Here is a 15,364-nt window from a genome sequence, read left to right as displayed (position 1 = left end):
CGACTGCGGGCACTCGTTTCCCTTTGGCCCCTTGAGAGAAACCTCTCCCTTCAAACCATTCTCCGTTGGTGGAGCTGCAACCCCGAGTCATAGAATGATAGAATCGCTCAGGTTGGAAAAGATCTTAAAGATCATCGAGTCCAACCGCAACCTAATTGTACTACCCTAACTAACAACCCTCCGCTATATCATGGCCCTGAGCAACATATCCCGCAGGAGGAGAGAGAGGGGTGACTGGGAGACAGTGGGGGTAGTGAGCTTAAAGCAAGAGGAGTCCAACCCGAGAGCCAGAGCCTTTGCGGGGTGCCCTGCCAGCTGCTTGGAGCTGCTACCGGGTGTCCCCGCGTCCCCGTCGGAACCTCTTTGCGTTCCTTAGGGGCACTGAGAGTACTTCGGGTGTGGGGAGGTGGGGTGGCAAGACGGGTCCTTAGTAAAAAAGTGGCTGAGAGGCTGGGAGAATTGAGGAAGGAGTGGAAACGGAACTGGGTAGGAAGAAAAAATAAAGGCAGGAAAAAAGAAGAGAGAAAGGAAAAACAAACAAAAAACTCCAAAAAGGGCTCCCGAAGCACCCCAAAGCCAAACAACTCCCGTCCCCTACCACCGCAGGGGAGCTGGACTAGATGACCTTTAAAGGTCCCTCCCGACTCCAACGATTCCATGATTGCACGGTTCCATCCCGCCGTGCCCTGCCAGGCCCGAAGCTCGGGGGGCCGCTCGCCCTCTCCATCCCCGTTCCTGTGCGATACCCCCGGCTCTGTCCCTCCCGGAGCTCAGAGCTCCGTCGGCCCCGGCTCCACCGGGACAGAGGCGGCCCCGCGCCCCGCGGCACCCCGGTACGGAGCCCCGTGGGTTCCAAGGAGAGAGAGCTTGAGCAAGATGCTCCGTATATACGGATATACTCTTTCAGCATAGACACACACACATGTAACATTTTGTATATGTAATGATACGCATGTAATGATACGTGTGTAATGATATACGCTCACACACATCTATAATCCCTCATCTTTTAAAATACATATTTACGCTCAACCATGCTCTTTTCTTCCTCGAGCTTCTCAGGGCCTGTGATAAATTATAAAGTCAGCTTCAGAGTTTGCTCCGACCACAGTGCTGTGTTTACATTCTTTCCGAGGCAAGCCTGCATGGTCGTAATTTATATCCTAAACACTCGAACGTAACTTGTTTATACAGGAATGACAGGACCTCAACGGGGAAAAAACTGCCTCTGCGAACGGCGGCCGAGCGCGGGGTGTCACTGCCCTCCAGCGGCACCTCGACGGCATCGGCCCCCGCGCATCCATCCAACCAGGACACCATCGTCATTCTTATTATTATAATTATATATTATTTCATTATTATGATTATTATTTTCCGCTTATGAATGCATGTACATCCCAGGGAACGCGGCTGATGCTCTCACTGCCTGTTCTCCTGATGAAGAAAGATCTGCTCGGGCATCCTCCTGCTCTCTGCTCTCCGCACCAGGATTGAGCACTCTGCACTCAGCAGGCTGAGTGAGGTTCCCTTTCCGCAGTTCCCAAACAAAGGGCGTCTCAAAACACCGCTGTGTCTCTTTCTGGGTGACAGCCATAAAATGAACCCAACTTTTCTGGAATTTAAGGGGGACCAACAAATGACAGGGGGAAAAAAAACACACAAACCAAAACAAAACAAAATCCAAAGGCCAGATATTTAAGTTAATTTGAACTGATTTTGTTTTGATATTTGATTTTATTACAGCGCTTGCTAGCCTAGAAACCCGGGTTTTGTTTAGTCTAAAGAGCTCCCATGGTTGCAGAGCCACGGGGGCCAAGGCCAAGAGCTGTGCCACGGACAGGACGAGGTATTTGAGTTTGAGCCATACCCTTATGAATCCTTTTTCTTTGCATTTTGCTGTGTTTGTTAACAATCACCAAACATGCAGAAGTACTTCATATCTTGGAAAAGAGGAAGTTTCAGTTGGAAATCCAGAGCCCTGAGCCTTCTCATGGTGGTATCACAGATGCTGTACTCATCCCTGAGATTCCTGGAGGTACTAAGATCTCTAATGAGATCACAAGTCCAGCGACCCAGTTGTGTAGATTTAGTGTGAGCACTGCGAGGGAGCCCAGGAGGGCTCTACATCTGAGTGTGTGTCTGCTCATCACAGTGTGAGGAAACCAGTAGGTGCAATGCTATAGTGAGTGACAGCTGGTTAAATGCACACAAAGTCCATCTCTTCACATCTTTCTTAGTCATCCTTCTGACTTTTGACCACAGTCAATCCTAATCCTCTTCATCGCTTGTTATCTTCTCATTCTCTGCCTGCTGACATGTCCCCGACTGCTTTGTCCTGTGTGTGTGCACTGCAATACACCTCAGCGCAAGCTTTTCTTTCTTCAGCCCCAGGAGCACCAACTCCAGTGACAGTCTGACAGCATCGTCATCACAGACATACAGCCTATAGTTCAAAGCTGCATTGTTTTTTTTTCCAGTGAACTCAGTGGGTTTGATGGTTGAGCAACGCATCACCTGACCTCAGACCATCCCTGCTTGCAGAAAGCTAAATCACAACCAGTTACTCATCATGACTGAGGGAGCAGATCACGTTTGGTGAGGCACTTCAGCAAATGGATGGAGCACAGACTAACCCAAACATTTCCATTATTAGAACACACCAGCCAGGGTTCCACAGAACAGGAATGAAACCACGCCGGAGAGCCTCAAACAGATTGCATGTGATCTCCTATCATCTTATAGATGTATTTTCTCCATTCTCTGGTTTCATCGTGGTCTCGCTGCCCCAGCGGAGGGATTTTGCTGGTGAGGGTGTTTATGTTATGCAGAGCAAACCACTCAGCCACTCCAAAGCTGGGAGCGTTTGCACAATCAATTTAACATTGACAAAATTAGCCAAACGCAGAGATATCATATGGGGGATGTTGAGTTTCTAGCTGACATTTGACCAAAGTGTTTTTTAAAGCAGTCAGTTTATTAATCCCATTAAATCCCTTTGCCTATTATTCTATTAAGACCATCACGAGATTAATATCTCACTGCGCTTTGTCCCAGCTGGCAGAGGACTGCGAGCCAACGCAATATATGCAGCTCAGGGTGAGAGCTTTAGCTGACTTTGGAGGCAGAGAAAAAAAAACCTTTTTATTTTTAACTCAATATGTGTGATTTAACAGAACTAGAAAGATTTGCTGCTAACATGTGCACAAGGCAACATTTAAATGAGGCTGTCTGACAAAACGCTGGGTACGTCGGTTGGCCCATGAGAAAGCCAAGACTGCTTTCAATTATAATTTTAATATACCTGAACATTTGAGCGGCCCCATTAAATTCAGTGGGACTGAGCAGCTGCTTAGGGTTAGAAGTGCTCTGCTGAACAACGATGATGGGGCCTGAATCAAACACTGCCGGTCCCTCCTGCACGCCGAGGCTGAGTGCTGCACAAGAGCTATACCTGGTTCATATATAGAACGAAAATTAATTCAAAACACACTCTGGCTCTGAATAGAGATGTATTTTACAAAACCTGCTGGCATTAATTTTCCTGAAATACTGCCCTAGCTAATAAGAACACCCGGGCTTTATTTATATATTGAGCCATTTGATAGATACAAATGAAGAAAGAGGTAAATAGAAGCCAACGTACTTTTGAATAAAAGCCCAGAGGTTCTCTCAGGGTTCAATGATCTTTGTGTCTAGATTATAAAGAATTCAGAGCAGCTCCGGCTGACTTGCCAACTACTGAATAGAGCTCCAAAACATCTGTAATATTAAACAACCCCAAGCCTCCTTTTTATGCTTGTTTTCATCCAGCGGTGATTTATAGAAAGCCATTGGCTTCTCCATTGGTCATTTCCAAAGAGAAGCATGCCGGGAGGTGGAGGAGGTTCTGAAAGTTGTTGGGACACCACTACCAAGCTGCAGCTGGAATTAGAGGTATTTTGACAGTGGATTTAGATTTATTTAGGAGATTAGGGAGAAATGTTAACTGCATTACATGGGTTATTTTAACCGTTGCAAAATGAATGTGCAGCACTGTGCAAGGAACCATTGGGCTCTGCAGTAATTTGGTGTTTTCAGGGTAAATGTAAAAGTGAGCTGCTTTGGAGGAGCAGACAAAGGACAGATTTCTTGGAGTAGATCTCTGTTGCTAACATCTCCTTGCAGCAGAGCTGGGGCGCACTAATTCTTACTGTCCAAATGTAGGTAGCATTAGTTTAAATTAGAAGTTTTATAACTGATTTAGCTGAGCTACTGAAATCCTTTATGTACACAATCTTATCTCATTCTCAGCAATCTCCTTTGGATCGGTTTATACCCGTCCCGATTAACACACACCAAACACATTTTACTTTATGAGAATTCTCTCCGTTATTATTTTTGCAATCAGCTCGAATGAGTTTAACGTTACTCTCTGAGCATGAGTCTCAGGCATGGCAGCTCTCTGATATGATGAAAGGTGTGATTTAGCTTAAGCCGCATAGCTGGTGTTTATGGGCACTCCATCACTGTAATCCCTTGTTTATACACGTACAGCTGCAAACTATGCCAATACAACCAAATTTAAAGTGGAATCAACTCCCCAAGGCTTAGTGAAACTGAACAGTGTACTATCTGTGACTGGGCAATCCTTGCATGAAAGGGCTGCAGCTTGTCCCTTTGAGGAAGATGAATGTTAGAAACTGGATCTAAAGCATGATCCTATTGGGAGCTCCTGGATAGTTTTATATGTGGAATCAAGGCTTTGAACTCAGCCCCTGGACCTCTACTTCATTTTTATTTTATTTTTTTTTTAATTATTCTTTTTATTTTTCTTCTTAAACTGGAGATTTCCTCCTCAGAGATTTGCTGGCCATTGGTGGCTTGCAGAGCCTTTGCTGATGGCTCAGAGTCAGTTCATAGGTCACAGGACAGTTCTTCTCATCATTTGTGCTGGAGTGGATAAGAAGTTCTAATGAGGGATAAAATGCTTTTGTCATTAGAACTGCTGAAGAATAGGAATGTTTTCAGCCTTAGCCATGTCTTCTCTGGGACATAGTGCTGGTAAGGCTGGATGAATGTCTGGCCATTAGCAGCATTTTTCACTGGGGAGGAGAAGGGGCAGCAGAAGAGCACTGGACAAAGTACTCTTTGATCTCAAGAGACTTAACAACAGAGCTGTAGCAGAAAGGATCTGCAGTGTGAATGATGTTAGGCCAGAGTAATAACTTATGTAGATACACAAGAACATGTAACTTGTGCCAGTGTCCCAAGAAGCTCCACTGCATATCTATGAAAGTCCATGCTATGTTCCTTAAAATAGGCATCATGTTCCACACTTCATACCTGCTTCACACCTGAGAAGTCCCCCCTTCTGCAGTACACCCCTTTTCCCTTCTGAGGTGGAACATAGTTGTGTGGCAATGACTCTTGGATACCTGTCTTGATATGGGAACTGGGGTACTTGAACATTTTTCTACACTGATTTTGCTTAGAGTGAGGCAGTGAGAAGAACTGAACCAAAGGAAAGGCAATAGCTCCAGATAAGTGACCTCCAGTAAACAAACAGAGGCTTGCCCAGGACAGCAGAAGAGCAGGGGGTCAGGGAATCTGGCTCCACTTCCCACTGAAAGTGTCCAAAGTAGACTGATGAAGCAGAACCAGGTCCTGGAACTCAGTCAAGTTACTCAGCAGGCTCTGAGGCTTTGTCAGAAGAGCAGTAGGGGCTGTCTGAGGAAACTTTCCTGAGAAACAGGTATGTCTGAAGCAGCTCAGCCATACTTGAGCTCCTACTCATACTTGAGTATAGATATATGTACAGAGCTGGTAGTTTTTCAAGTTATCTTTGCTTTCTAAAAGCATTATTTCTTCTGTGGAAATCAAGCAACAGCCTGGATTCCAGAAGGCTTTGTCCCAGGATATCTCCAGTCACAGGCTTCTCAATAGGTAACAAATACCTAGCCACATCTTCAAGCACTTGCTGGTGAAGCTCAATCTTCCACTCAGCAGAAGTATGGCCACAGCCCTCTACTCATGCTTGGCAAGAGCCCAAGGAGGACAAAAGTGCACATAAGATGAGGCAGTGATGCAGTCGTGGTTCAGGTAACAGTGGTGAATGTCCAGGAAGGCAATGACAGCAGTAATAGCCTCATCTAGACAACAGAACTCAAGCACGCCTTGGCCTCACACCTCTGATATCTTCAGCCTTCTTTTGCTGATTCTCTCCCATCTTTCCATGTCTGTTGATAGCTCCAAAAGATTTCTCTCTCTGGCAAGTGAATTTTCTTCCAACTCCAGGATATAAGCTTCTGTACTGATTCAGACAATGGCCTTTGTTGCAAAACCATGAGGGCAAGGAGCAGCCATGAATGATCCATATATCACTGTTTCTGTTCCAATAGAATCAAAGCAGATACATGCATCTCTGCAAACACTTGCCATTTTCACTACATATTCCCCCTAATTTTCCCCTTAATATTACAAATTACTCTCATCTCAGTCCTACTGTATGAGTAGTGTTTAAAGATATTCCTTAGTAAAAGTCATTCACATGTGCTTGTTTCCCATATCTGAAGGGAAGTAGGAATCCTGAAACTTCCTCTTTTACTGTAGCATGTTGATACTTTCCTCTATAGTTGTCACTGCACAAGGGAAATATAGAGGTCTTTTCAACTCAGTTCCTGGAGAAAAAGGACAAAAAAATATATGAAGGCAGAAAACACTAACTTGGCAGCTCAGGCCCAGAGGGGTCATTGGGAAGAGTAATAGAAGTGCAAACAAGGTACACAGCCTAGCAAAAGTGAGCCAGAATTGTATTTGTAGATTACCTTCTTGGTTTCTTTCTTGGATTCATCTTTTGGCAACAGAGGAAAATGTAATCAAAAGGCAGTGTTCTCATTGAGTGGACAACCTCTGGCAGTAAGCAGCTGACTTTTTTCTGTCCCAGAAGAGCCCTGTCTTCTCCAGCGACCTCTGTCCCTTATCTGATGGCTATCCGCCTCCCCAGCATGTCTCTATGAGACATGTAGAAGGGCATTAGACCTCCAAGCAGTTTCCACCTGCCCATGGTCAGTTCTGGATGTGAATACCCCCAGGGTCCCATGGGCAGGAACCACACTTCAAGGGGGGAAAAACAGAAAACAGATGCTCACATCCCGGGGCATCTCAGGACATATTTATTAGTCAGAGGCACAGACCACAGCAAATCATGGCTTTTGTTTTGTATGGAAAACTTTTGATGGTTGGCTACTAATGTCTAACCATAAGGAAAATCTATAGTCCAGACAAAATTTAGGTATGCCAGAACAGTCCGTGTGCTGGCAAACACACCATTCAGTTTGCTCATTTCCTGCATGCTGTTTGAAACAGCCAGAATTCTTTCTAACTATTTAAATCTTTGAAGATAAAAAAAGGAAATAAAAAGAGAAGAAACATTCAGCTAATGAAATTCCCAAGCTCAGCACTTTAGGAGGGACCTGTGCTCAGGGAGAGCAGAACTCCCCAAATTGAGAAAGCCCCACTTACAGCGTATGTTCTATATATCCTGCTCTGTGAAGACTGTAAGGAATTCCTCTCTTACCAGTGTGGCCAGCATTAACAAAGTCAATTCCTTCCTCCATAAAGAGGATCCAATGCAGATCTTTTACACCCTTACAGATACAGGAAGAGGTCTAGAAAAACACCACCTGCATGTACTTTCATGTTCTCTCTGGAGAATTTGTGTCACTAAGAAGAGGTAGCAAGTTCCTCATCACCCTCTTCTCATAGTCCATGTCTTCCAGGTTCCTGTACTGGAGGGGAAAAGGGACAGAAAAGTGTTAGACCTATGGAGTGAAGTAAACGGTTTAATTCCCTCATTCCTGATCAGAGTGGAATGTCATGTGTGTGATCTACACCCTGAATATCAGCCACTGTTTTAAGATCAGTTGCTGCACCCAGTTTTCCAAGGCATTCATTTCTCAGGATTCCCACTTAGCAGTCTAAACTCTGCTTGGATTTCTTTTCCAAGCCTATAGGTGTGCACAGGTAAGATATTCTCTTACCCTGTACAGCCCATTTCATCAGCAATGGATGCTTCAGAAGATGTAAGAAAATTTGCTGCAGGCAAAGTATGAGGCAACCTTCATTCACAGCAACAACTCTAACAGTGAGGACTGAGCTCAGCTTTGAACTTAGCTCGTGGTCTCTGTGGCATCCTATGTCAAGGGGCACCAGGGGGTGCTTAGGCAGTACAAAACAGACTAGTAATGCCAAGATAAAGAAGAACAGAAGCTCCCCTTTCACCTCAGCTGGGTTTTATTCGTTTCTAAGTGGGTTTACCCCACTTGCTCCTATCTCCTTCCTTCAAACTTAAACAGGATCTTGACAGATTCTTTTAATGAAAGGATGGTGGATGGTGGAGTTTAAATAATTATTTTGCTTTTTCAGTATAGAAATCAGGTTGGAAATGTCTAGATGCAATTGGAAGCTTGGTGTCCAGAGTGGATGTAATGCATTTCAAGCACATGCATAAACATTTTAGACACACTGCTGCAAACAGGGAACAGCTTCATTAGTTTTGGTTGATTACTTGGGGAGAGTTGTCATAATGGCAAGAAAAACCTAATACAGAAGTTTAGAGAAGTTTATAGTCTGATCTGCTTTGGTACTGTATTGTAAATACAATAAGATTATATCATTAACTATCTTCTTTTTAATACCACCTCATCCAGTGATACTGGGAAGATAGTATACTTATAGAAAACAGTATTTTATTACTAAATACACCTTTTAATAATAAGAGCTAACTAAAGAGAGGAGATTTATATTGGATATAAGGAAGAAGTTATCTGCAGTAAGGGTGGTGAGGCACATTAACAGTTACCCAGAAAGGTGGTGGATGCCCCATCCCTGGAGATAGCTAAGGTCAGGCTGGATGGTACTCTGAGCAACCTAATCTTGCTGTAGGTGTCCCTGTTCGTTGCAGTTGGCTTTTAAGGGTCCCTTCCAATGATTCAATAATTCTATTGGTATTCTAAAGAACCTGACAAGAAGAGATGAGTATAAGGAAGAAAAATAACAAATATGGAGACATAATAGAAAATTACACAAAGAATTGTTAGTATGAAGACTGTTAATGCACCTCAACTTACGCTGTGGCTGCACAGAGCAAAACAAAAGAAGCAATCAGGAGAAAAAATGCAGGACATCATAGAATCATAAAGTTTGAAAAAGACCTCTAAGCTCATCTAGTTCAACTGTCAACCCACCTCCAGCATGCCCACTAACCCATGTCCCTCAGTGCCACAGCTACATGTTTCTTAAACATCTCCAGGGATGTGATTCCACATGAAGCAGGGGTAGCTGTGAGATGTCTCCAGAAATGGTGAATAGTGCCTGGCGGAGTAGGAAGCAATCAGTTCTCCAGATACAGTCTCCATTGGCAACCAAACTGGTCTGTCAACGATGCTATCCAGACCTGAGCTGACAGACAGTACTGCCTAAAGTCCTTTCCAGCAGAAAGGCAGTGAACCTTTCTCCTAGCCTAGGAGCAGGATTGCCAAGATGACGTAGAACTTGCACAGAATTTGAGAGGAAGGAATGAAGTTTAAGCCATATTCTTGTGGCAGGCCCTTTTGTTATTTTAACCCAGTTATCAGAGCACCATGTTCCTGTTGATTCTAAAGTGCTGCTTTGTTTTGAAAAGGCCAAACGTCGTTGCTGGATGCATTGTCTGGTTGCACAACTCCCAGGAGGGGGATGTTCACAGAGAACCAAAACAGGGCAGCCAGGAGAAATTAACCATGGGGAGACACTCACACCTTTCAGACTGCATCCCAGCATGAGAGGATGTAGTGCACTGGGATTACTTGTTGCCTGGGCAGAAGCACCCACAGAGATGCTCTGGAGTCAGACAGAGGGTAGTAGGACATGGGCACCTCAACATATCATATCTTCTCTCAAAAGCATTTTTAGCTGCCAGGTGAAAGCAAATTCTGCTCACACATCATGGGCAACATTTGCAGATTCCTGCAAAGATGAGCTTTCGTTGTTCTAGCAGCCTTGATATTTCTATTTCCCTTATACCTGTGGTCTGCCTACAGAGATAAAATCACCAGGAAAGAATATAGATTTGTTCCCTCAGAAAAGCCTTATTTTAGTCTTATCAGTGAAGTAAGTACATCCTGTGCACAAAGACTAAAAAGAAAAATAAAAATCAAAGTTCTCTGGGAGCTCACCACTGGGCTGGGCTGCCTGAGCATTATAAAATGGTTTAAGTAAATAAATGATATTGCATTATCCAAAAACTCCTCTCTTGGAAAGCTTTGTGTCCTAACTTTTCATGCAGTAAAGGTAGTAGCAACGTCTTCCTAGTCCTTTAAAATGTAGTCTATTACATTGCCATAAAAAATGTGGGGAAAAAATACTCCAAAATTATTCCAAATATGGTAAATCTGAAGTATAATTTATTACAGTCATAAATCCCCATGTAAATGTCAGCGGCCAGTAGATCCTGGACTTCAGTAATGGCAGTTCTCCTAGTAGGAAAGAGGCTGTGTTTAGTTTGAGGCTGTAAAAATCCTCATCTGTGGCCTCTGGACAGCCAAAATGCAGAGATGGCCTCCCACATGTAGAAACTCTCAGATCTGTAAGATCCCTATCAGGATTTAGCACCACGGTAACAACCATCAACAGTGCAAGCCACGGCACTTACATCCAGGAAACCAAAGGCAAGTTTGCTATGGGAATTTTGAGCCATGTCATCCAGATAAACTAGTTCTGGGCTCAGAAGCTAGCTGCCCTAACTGTGGAGGATTCTTGTCACCCCATCATTCACACGGCCTTTGGGTTGCAGAAGACTTGGAGGTAACCAGCCTCTGAGTTTGGAGGAGACTGTTGGCTTGAAGTTGGTTTTAAAGCCAGGAGATATTTTCTGTCTTCAAGCCAACTCCTCAGGAGCTTTCCACTTTGCCAGGCCAACATTTTCCAGCCATGCTCCCTCCAGCCAAGGTGAGCTGAGTCCTTGCACCCAGAGCCACTTAAATACCTTTCTCATTAGCTCCACTCTTCCGTTCCCTGTTGTGCCTGAAGCCGCCTTCGTCTCTGCTGCAGTGCAATTCAGACGTGGGGTGGGAGGTGATTTATGATATAAAGCAATGCCAGAGCTGGTCCTCAGAGCTTGTACTGTGTTCAGCTTTAACACAAGCTGCCAAAAAACCTACCTTGACTGACTCACACACAAACATCTATGAAGGAAGGCCATGACATTATGGCATTAAGATCTGCTAAGCCAAAAACCTACAGACATTTCACAGTCAGGGATGCTGTTTATGTTTAAAAATAAGAATAGTTTGCTTACAGGATGACCATGTTCTCAAGGTGAAAAACCAGTGTTTACCCAGTAACTGCCAAATGCAACTGGAATGAGGATCAAGGATGCTATTCTTACCCTCTCTTTCTCCTCTCTTCTGCTTCAGGCTTCTTATCTTTCTTTCTAGTCCTTTCTAGTCCTCACTCAGCCATATCTGAAACCTTTCCCTCCATGCCTACCCCCTCTTCCCTCTCTCTGCAAGGTATTGTTAGGATATGTTAAGCAGGGAGCATCCTTCAGAAGGTTCTCCTCAGGTTGGATAGGGCTTGGATGACATTTGGCATTCAGGGAAAATGGTCTTGTCTGAACCAGTCCGTTACTCATGTCAGCAGCTTGCTCATCATGTCAGCTGGGCACTCAGGGCAGAAGAGTTGAGCCCCAGGGCTTTCTTTTTGAAAAGCAAATACATAGGTGCAACTTCAGGGAAGAATTTTTCACTAAAATCTAGAGGGATGATCAAGTCGTCAGAAACAGTTCTTACCACCCCGTTTCAGTATTGGCCTTCCTTATATGTTTAAAAAATGTACACTTAAGCATAATACCTTAAAAAGAAAGATGCTTTGTTTTAATGTCCATTCTTATTTTTCACATTTTTTTTAGCCCCATTCACCTCAGAACGTGAGGGCAGACAGTTACGTTATTAACTTTTTTCTCCATTCTTATCCATTTCCCCTCTCTGCTCTCATCCAGTGTGGCTCTGCCTGTTCCAGCCTTTCTTTCAGTTTTTAAAAACACAGATGTAAGCAGATAATGAGGCCACAGGAGGAGAATCCTTCAGGATGTCTTGTTTGGTTTGGAAATATTTAAATGTCTGCTGCATTTCCTTTGAGCACAACGCAGGAGTCTGCAAAAGTGCACTGCTCCTTCTGCAACCCACACTCCTACCAGGGGTAGGAGAGCGTGCATGTAAGCATGTGTGTGCATGGGACGTTTTCTAATCTTTTCAGCATGGCTCTTTTTCTTGGGATAATTTGAAACATTTCTCTAGGTCACATTTCCATGGAGGAAAAGATTTTAACTACAGTAATTCAGGTGAAACTTGTTCTTTATAAACAGTCCGCCAACTCCATGCGCTTGCAGCACAATCGTAGCTCTCTAAGTAACAAAGAGTTTGAAGAGTGATTTTTTTCTGGTTTGGATAGATTTAAACGTTAGTGGCCATTATGGATGACGGCCGGTTGTTTGAGATTATGGGATCACAATCAAGAAGAAAGTTCTATTGTTTTGCTGTATACAAAGCAGTGAATGGCTGTTAGATGAATTATACAATGAGTCTGAGAATCAAAGTCAATCAGTGTTATTTCAAGGGTGGTACAAAGCAGTTGCCCAAGGGATCATAGCATGGAAAGAGAAATCTTTCTCATTTAGTTTTGTGAATTTGAAGCAGTGTGCCACAACCACGCACTCTTGGACTGGTTGCTATGGACAGGGCTTGGGGGGAGATGAGTGACAGCCCTGAACAGAAGGCAAATACTAGGAAATGACACTTACTACAGACAAACATGCACAGAAAACAGTAGTCTATACCACAGGTTACTCAATTAAAAATCATATTTTAGACCCCCCACACCTGGCTTCTCATGAGATATGAGAAGTCAGCCACATATGAGCCATGATTTTTCTGACTTAACCCAAAAATTGCCAAAATCTATAGAAAACATAGAGCTGCATAAGAAAGTGTTCAAAGGAAGCAGCAGCACTCATACTGGAAAGAGCTGTGTCCTTGCACAATATGCAAGATCACTTGCTGACTTCAGTATTCTCATTTGAACCCTTCAGTTCAAATTTAGAACAAACCAATATGAAAAGCAACTGATAATATTTTGTAATAAATACAAGTCTGACCCAGGAAATACAATGAACATGAAGATACCATAAGCATGACAAACAAATATAAGATTTTGAGTTGATTTGTCTGGATTTTCAGAAACAAGATTACCTTGAAGATGCGTAAATTAAAATGTCAGTGTACACTGGCATTGCCACCAGTGAACAGTGCCTACATACACATTTAAACCTTATCTTAACTACAATACTTTAATGTGCGGCTGCAAATAACTGTCTTTAACTGCCTTAAGCTTTGTGTATCATTTTGATACATTTGATATCATTGGATACTGATACACCCACAGGTTTTGTACCTGCCATAACATTTTATCAGCTTCTCTTTGTGGCTTACATAACAAAAGCTTCTCAAGACATAGGATGAAAACGTTTCAAACGTTTAATTTATCAGAGGCAACAAATATGAGGGAATATTTTTAATATAGCCTACTGTATTAGTAGAAACTGTGGTGTAAAGAACATTTTTCCTCTATTTCAGATAATTATGCCCAAAGTTGAGCAATGCAGTTACCCTACTGTTAAAAATAGAGATAATAACGCAAGCTTAAAGCAGGATAGCATAAAATGCACGCTACAACCACAAACACATTCCAGAGTGTTGTTTCTGGTAAATTTGAGTCCTCAACTTGTCCTGTGGGAAAGATGCTTTCCAAAGTGTGGTATTTAACCATCCACTAAGAATGGGTATTAGATAAGAGCAGTTAACATGCACACATACAGGCATACACGCATACACACTCACACACACACAAATGTTTATTAAATGGATCTCTCGGTGTCAACCCCGCACTGTATGTTGACATGGTCCACGTCTAGAAGCCACAGTCAAAACAAAACAACTTATGAATACTTGACCTGGAAACAGCGAGAAATTCTTTCACAGTTCACTGGTCTTCTGATGTTTAACTTTTACCAGTTCCACTGCTGGCTTCTCAGTGAATAGCTAATACAGAGACTTACAAGCACAGGAAGTGAGGTACACCATCATATTATATCTCCAATAGATCAATGACTTCTGGGGAGCAGGTCTAGGTGAAGTAGGGTGTGTTCTGAACAGAGAAACAACTCATATAGCACATACTGCCCCCAGAAAGGAAAAAGAAAGAAAAACTTTGAAGTGACAGAGATTCTTACATTCAAATTACTGCTTTCCAAGCCTGTAATTTCTCAGCTAGGTCAAAACAGAAAATGAGTGATTACTGTTACAACTGGCATACACTCTGCACTTTGGCTGCATTTAAGATACACAACATTTTCCAGAGAATCATGTTGGATAATTTATCTTGTGTATTTTAAGCCTTTTTCACATGTCCTGAAAGACATAAGCAATAAAATACCTTAAGGAGTGTGGTGTCTGAAAAGGGGAGGCAGCATGGGCCCACTGTCAGGGCGCCCGGGTGCTTTTCCTGGCTGTGCTGCCCATCTATCATGTAACTCCAGATGGGTTGCTTACACCACTACCCCCCAGCTTGGCTTCATAAAATTCAAAATCTCCTTGGCAAGAGTAATTTCCAGTGCCAATAATATTGTTTATCTTCACACACACACGCACAAAAATGAAGGCTGCAGCTTGACACCTACATCCAAGTTGACAGGCAGAAGTTGCCATGTGATTTAGGGAATTAAGCTGCCACAAGGAGCACTACATGGCACTGTATCTGTTTGTGTGTTTGTTCTGCCTAACTTGCACAGCTTTGGAGAGAAGAGATGTTGCTTAAGGGAATATTGCAGCAGGAACTACAGCAGTACCCCACATGTGCAGACTTTCTGTCTGCTGATACTACTGCTGTTGCTCCTCCCAACCCAGGTTTATTTGTTACAGAAATCAGACCACAAGAAGGAAGGGTTGAGGATAAAGATTGATCTTAACCTTCAGCCCTTGTATTGAATCTTGGTGATCACACACATACAGGAAATTGGATATTTGCTTGACATTACTTGGAGGCATTCTCCCTGTGAGTTTTCTCCATTTATCCTTAGATGCTAGTTGTCTATTGCCAATATAGTAAATTTAGATCAACTCTGAAAATCAAGTTTCCTTACTCATGAAAAGTCACAAATCTTTAAGGAGGGCTTCTTAATACAAGCAGTCAGTGAACCAAATAAGAGGGATATTTTGCTTGACCTATTACTTGCAAACAAGGAAGAACTAACTGGTGATGTGAAGATCAGGGGCAGCCTTGGCTACGGAGA

This window comes from Coturnix japonica, chromosome 2, assembly GCF_001577835.2.
Source record: "Coturnix japonica isolate 7356 chromosome 2, Coturnix japonica 2.1, whole genome shotgun sequence".
In the NCBI taxonomy this organism is placed as follows: domain Eukaryota; kingdom Metazoa; phylum Chordata; class Aves; order Galliformes; family Phasianidae; genus Coturnix; species Coturnix japonica.
The sequence above is the reverse complement of the archived record's forward strand: the minus strand, read 5'-3'. Positions refer to the sequence as shown.